Consider the following 7,090-nt stretch of genomic DNA (forward strand, 5'->3'; position numbering starts at 1 on the left):
TTCACTGAACTGTTACATTTTAATCACACTATGCTCACGGGTCACGTAGACAGAGGGAGGAAGATATTGATTAAAATGTAACCGGTGGAAACATCCTGTAAGTTTTTGCAGTTCATCACTGGTGTTACTGGTCAGTCTTCATCTAGATTTAAAAATAGATTAAAAATCTTGAGCTGAGCTATATGTGTATTTATTGAAGATGTATTACAGGACAAATAAAAACTATGCAGTTTACACAACTAATAGAAGTGAAAAGGGATAAAGACTCATGATTAAATCTACTTTTTAGCTGATTACACATTGGTGATGGCAACAGGCACAAGTGAGGTCAAGAGGGGGAATCTATGGAGGAGACTTGGTAAACACAAGTAAATGGAGCAAGTATCATCATCATCATCATCATCATCATCATCATTTATTTATATAGCGCCAACATATTCCGTAGCGCTTTACAATTGGGGACAAACGTAATAAACTAATAAACAAACTGGGTAAAACAGACAAAGAGGTGAGAAGGCCCTGCTCGCAAGCTTACAATCTATGGGACAATGGGAGATTGACACATGAGGTTAAGTATACATTTTGCATCTTGGCCCAGCCAGACTGCAAAGGTAAGGTGACTCATAAGCTAAATGATCCTGTCACACAACAATGTTGGTCCGGGGGTAGTTGTCTTGTGTGAAATTGTGTAACAGGCTAAAGGTAGTGAGGTTAAGATGGTGGTTGAGGAATATTATAAGCTTGTCTGAATAGGTAGGTTTTCAGAGAACGCTTGAAAGTTTGTAGAACAGAGGAGAGTCTTATTGTGCGAGGGAGAGAGTTCCATAGAGTGGGTGCAGCCCGAAAAAAGTCCTGTAACCGGGAATGGGAGGATGTAATGAGGGTGGATGAGAGACGCAGATCTTTTGCAGAACGGAGTTGCCGAGTTGGGAGATATTTTGAGACAAGAGAGGAGATGTATGTTGGTGCAGCTTTGTTGATGGCCTTGTAGGTTAGTAAAAGTATTTTATATTGGATTCGGTAGAAGACAGGCAGCCAGTGTAGAGACATACAGAGTGATTCAACAGAGGAATAGCTATTTGCAAGGAAAATCAGTCTTGCCGAAGCATGCAAAATAGATTTTAGGGGTTTGAGTCTGTTTTTGGGAAGACCAGTAAGGAGGGAATTGCAATAGTCAATGCGGGAGATGATTAGTGCATGAATTAAGGTTTTAGCAGTGTCTTGTGTGAGATATGTGCGGATTCTGGAAATGTTCTTTAGATGTATGCAACATGATTTAGATATAGAGTCAATGTGGGGAACAAAGGATAGGCGTGAATCAAGGATTACACCTAGGCAGCGAGCTTGTGGGGTGGGATTTATGGTCATGTTATCAACAGAGATAGAAATGTCAGGTATGCTCTTGTTGGCGGGTGGGAATATTATTAACTCTGTTTTAGAAAGATTAAGTTTGAGTTGACGAGAGGACATCCAAGATGAAATGGCAGAAAGACAGTCAGTTACACGGGACAACACAGATGTCGAGATATCAGGAGAGGATAGATAGATTTGGGTATCATCCGCATAGAGATGATACTGAAAGCCAAAGGAACTTATTAGATTTCCAAGAGAAGCGGTATAGATAGAGAACAGCAGAGGACCTAGCACCGAGCCTTGTGGTACTCCAACTGATAGGGGAAGCGGAGCAGAGGTGGCTCCAGAGAAATTAACAGTGAAAGAGCGATTAGAGAGGTAAGATGAGAACCAGGATAGAACTATGTCTTGAAGACCTAGGGATTGCAGCGTTTGTATGAGAAGAGAGTGGTCAACGGTGTCAAATGCAGCCGAGAGATCAAGGAGAATTAGGAGAGAGTAATGGCGTTCAGTCTTAGCAGTGATCAGATCATTAACAACCTTGGTCAGCGCAGTCTCTGTGGAGTGTTGAGAACGAAAGCCAGACTGAAGAGGATCCAACAGGTTGTTTGCGGAAAGAAAGCGTGTGAGGCGAGTGTAGGCAAGTCTCTCTAGAAGCTTGGAGGGGCAAGGGAGCTGAGAGATGGGACGGTAATTTGAGAGAGAGTTTGGGTCGGAGTTTTGTTTTTTTAGAATAGGAGTAATCACTGCATGCTTGTATAGTGATGGAAAGATGCCAGTAGAGAGTGAGAGATTACAGATTTGAGTTAGAGGTGAAATGAGCACAGAAGACAGGGATCTACCAATTTGCGAGGGAATAGGATCAAGAGGACAGGAGGTAGAGTAGGAAGATAAGAAGAGCGTAGAAATTTCCTCTTCATTTGTGGGGTCAAATGAAGAAAGGGTGTCAGAGGGTAGTGGGAAGGAAATGAGCTGATGGCTTGTTGAGGAAGAGGATACCATTTCTAGTCTGATCTTGTCAATCTTGTCCTTGAAGTAGGAAGCAAGATCCTGAGCACTGATAGTAGATGGAGGGTTCGGGGTGGGAGGATTGAGAAGATGATTAAATGTATTGAAAAGGCGTTTGGGGTTAGAAGCCTGAGCATAGATAAGAGATTGAAAGTATGTTTGTTTTGCAGTGTCCAGAGCATTTCGATAGGAGTGGTAGACAGAAGTATATGTGAAGAAGTCATTAGAGCTTCGAGATTTACGCCAGTGACGTTCTGCTTTACGGGACAGTTTTTGAAGATTTCGTGTTGCTTTGGTGTGCCACGGTTGACATCGAAGTCGACGTGTAGTATGAAGTGTCGCTGGAGCCACTTGATCAAGGGCCGTTGCTAAGGTTAGGTGAAAATGAGGTACTGCCATCTCAGGGGATGAGAATGTAGAGATAGGGGAGAGAAGGTGTTGGAGAGAGGTGGAAAATTGTTGAAGATTAATAGAATTAAGATTTCTACGAGTATGAGGAGGCTTGGTTGAGTTAGACAGTAGAGAGGTTAGAGCAGTGGGGGTGAGAGTGTAGCTGATAAGGTGATGATCCGAGAGGGGGAAGGGTGTATTAATAAAATTAGAAACTGAGCATAGTCTAGAGAAAACAAGATCAAGGCAGTGGCCATCCTTATGAGTAGATGATTCAATCCACTGGGAGAGGTCAAGTGAGGATGTTAGAGAGAGTAGTTTGGAAGCAGCTTTGGAAGGTGGGTTATCAATGGGGATGTTGAAGTCACCCATGATGATGGTGGGGATGTCTGAAGATAAGAAGTGAGGGAGCCATGCAGAGAAATCCTCAATAAATTGTTGGTGTGCTCCAGGGGGACGATAGATCACCGCAACACGTAGGGAGAATGGATTAAAAATGTGAATAGCATGTACTTCAAAAGATGTGAACGTGAGTGATGGGACATTTGGTAGAACTGTGTATGTGCACTGTGGGGAGAGAAGTAGTCCAACCCCACCTCCTTGTCTGCCTTCAGGTCTGGAGGTGTGGGTGAGATGGAGGCCACCATGTGAAAGTGCTGCAGGTGAGGCAGTGTCTGATTGCATGAGCCATGTTTCTGTTATTGCCAGAAGGTTGAGGTTTTTTGAGAGGAAGAGATCATGAACGGAGGTAAGTTTGTTACAAACAGATCGTGCATTCCAAAGGGCACATTTAAAGGACTTGGGAAGAGAGGGGAGACAGGTGATGTGTTTGAGGTTTGCTATAGAATGGTAGTGTTCTGATGTATGTGTGTGTGAGGAGTGTGGGGGACCTGGATTAGGTGATATATCACCAGCTAATAGAAGCAGAGTGAGTGAAAGATAGGCAAGGGGATTGTAAGATGTGTGGCCTTTTATTTTCTGGCGACAGGTGGAGGCTGTACTTGTTAGAGATAATAAATAGGATAACAGTTCATGGGTGTTAAATAGAGGTGAGTGGAGTAATGCAGGTGCAATATGAACAAATTTGTGTGTTGGTGGAGGGGTGAAAGATGACACAGTCCTAAAGATCATGCCATGAAATGAGACTAAGAAAAGCAATTTGTGAAACATTGTGATAAAAGGGGTAAAAGCAAAAAGCAAGGGTATTTTAAGAATTACCTCTTAGCAGTCTTCCATATAAATAGACAAGAAGTGCAGAAATAGGCTGTGGCAGATGCAGCTTATTGCTGGGAGTAAAATCAAGTCAAATGTAGTCCAATGTTTGGCCAACTGTGTTGTCTAACTGTGCATTTTCGTCCACTTTGTGAGAAAATCCCACTTAGTGTAGAAATCACACACGTCTAACCCCACATACGTCTCCCCATAGACGTAGCCAAAAAATGGTGTCAACACACAAAGTACATGGTCTATGGTCACTTCTCCATAATCATTCTCATGAACCTCTCTGTTGTTTTTGACAGTGTTGATCACCCCATTCTCCTGCACACCATTCACTCCATTGGCCTCTGTGATACAGTTCTTTCCTGGTTCACTTTTTACCTAATAAACCACTCATCTAGTGTCTCTTCCTCTAACACCTCCTCTCCTCCACTCCCACTATCTGTTGGGGTCCTACGAGTCTCTGTTCTTTTCCCTCTTTTTTTCTCACTATACACCTCTTTTCTTGGTGAACTAAGTTGTCCATTCAGTCCCTCCAGTACCACCTCTATGCTGATGACACCCAAATCATCCTCTCCTACCCTTGTCACTCTCATTTTGTACTATCTTGTGTAAGCAACTCCCTCTCTGCTATCTCCAAATAGAGGTCCCAACATTGCCTAAAGCTCAATATGTCCAAAACAGAGAGTCAAATCTGCCTCACTGTCAATAACACCAACAATTCCTCAGTCTCCCAAACCTCACCTACAAAGCCCTCAAAAACACCACCCCTGCATGCATCTAAAATCACATCTATAAATACTCTCCCTTTTGCCCTCTTAGATCTACCTCTGACCCGCACATTGCCTCATCTCTGGTAACCACAACTCACTCCCGCCTACAAAACTTCTCCCATGCTACTACCTACTTATGGATTTCTGCCATGCCTATTCAGACTCTCTTACAGTCTTCAAATCTTTAAGTGCTCTATGAAAACCTCTCTTTATTAGAGTTTACCCTACTCCCACCTATGCTATCCACACTAGTGCACCCTGACAACTTTCCGAATCTCCACTCTCAGCCGCACTCTCTCCTCTTGCCTATTCTGTGCCCTCTTCCAATTATAATGTAGACTCTTTCATGAGCGATACCCTCTCTAACCTTTGTTTACATGTCTGCATTTATTTAGTCTACCTTGTATGTCTCTGTTTTATGTCTTATTTTCCCCTTTGTGTGGCCCTGCAGAGTACTGTGGAGCCATACAAATAAACAACATTAATAATAATAATAATAATAATAACAAATGCTTCCAACCACAAGTAACAATGTTAGTGGGTATGGATTCCATTCCTAGACCCGTTTACATGATTTTAACTTAAACATCCTAGTAAAACCATATATTTTGAAGCCAGTGGGTAAGGGGCCTAAGGGATTCAGAAGATAAGCAAGTATTTTTCAGAAGACATTAAATTTAAAGGGCCATTATCTAAAACTAGTGGGGAAAGCTCAAAATATTAGAAATTAATTAAACTAATTTATTTTTGTAGCAATAACTGATACTATGAACAAGCTTTCAGCATATTTAAACAACTTGAAATGGTATCTCCATCCTAAATTTATTTTTACTAATTAGTGGGTGATGGATAGCTAAGTCAAACAAATTACCCTCCTCGCTCCTGCCACCTACAGTTTATCAGCTTCCCTTCTCTGCAGTAAGCTTGTCATTAATATGCAGCCTGGTGAGCTAGTCATTAATATGCAGAAACCTTGTCATTAATATGCAGCCTAATGCGCTTGTCATTAATATGCAGTAAGATTGTCATTAATATGTAGCCTGGTGAGCTTGTCATTAATATGCAGAATACCTGTCCTTAATATCCAGCCTGGTGAACTTGTCATTAATATTCAGAAAGCTTGTCATTAATATGCAGTGATCTTGTCATTAATATCCAGCCTGGTGAGCTTGTCATTAATATGCAGAAAGCTTGTCTTTAATATGTAGCCTGGTGAGCTTGTCCTTAATATGCAGAAAACTTGTCATTAATATCCAGCCTAGTGAACTTGTCATTCATATGCAGCCTGGTGAGCTTGTCATTACTATGCAGTGATCTTGTCATTAATATCCAGCCTGGTGAACTTGTCATTCATATGCAGCCTGGTGAGCTTTTCATTACTATGCAGTGATCTTGTCATTAATATCCAGCCTGGTGAACTTGTCATTCATATGCAGCCTGGTGAGCTTGTCATTACTATGCAATGATCTTGTCATTAATATGCAGAAAGCTTGTCATTAATATCCAGCCTGGTGAACTTGTCATTCATATGCAGCCTGGTGAGCTTGTCATTACTATGCAATGATCTTGTCATTAATATGCAGAAAGCTTGTCATTAATATCCAGCCTGGTGAACTTGTCATTCATATGCAGCCTGGTGAGCTTGTCATTACTATGCAGTGATCTTGTCATTAATATCCAGCCTGGTGAACTTGTCATTCATATGCAGCCTGGTGAGCTTGTCATTACTATGCAGTGATCTTGTCATTAATATGCAGAAAACTTGTCATTAATATCCAGTCTTGTGAGCTTGTCATTAATGTGCAGCCTGGTGAGCTTGTCATTACTATGCAGTGACCTTGTCATTAATATCCAGCCTGGTGAGCTTGTCATTACTATGCAGTGATCTTGTCATTAATATGCAGAAAACTTGTCATTAATATCCAGCCTTGTGAGCTTGTCATTAATGTGCAGCCTGGTGAGCTTGTCATTAATATGCAGTGATCTTGTCATTAATATCCAGCCTGGTGAGCTTGTCATTACTATGCAGTGATCTTGTCATTAATATGCAGAAAACTTGTCATTAATATGTAGCCTGGTTAATATGCAGGCGCAAATATAATGTCAGGATATTCCGCAGGTGAGTTTAATTTAGGTCAGGTTACTACGCAGGCATCTGTCTGCCATTATAGGCTCACCACGGCCATTCAGTAGTAAAAAAGAATAATTCAGAGTGGCAATACCATTTAAGTACTTGTTCATTTTCATTCAGGCATGAAAAATGTATTTTAAAGCAATTAAAATACAAGACAGCTGTCATTCTGATTTAAACTTCTCTGATTTCTACCTTCTGTAGAAGAGATCTAAAG

Source organism: Mixophyes fleayi, chromosome 4 (assembly GCF_038048845.1).
Source record: "Mixophyes fleayi isolate aMixFle1 chromosome 4, aMixFle1.hap1, whole genome shotgun sequence".
In the NCBI taxonomy this organism is placed as follows: Eukaryota; Metazoa; Chordata; class Amphibia; order Anura; family Limnodynastidae; genus Mixophyes; species Mixophyes fleayi.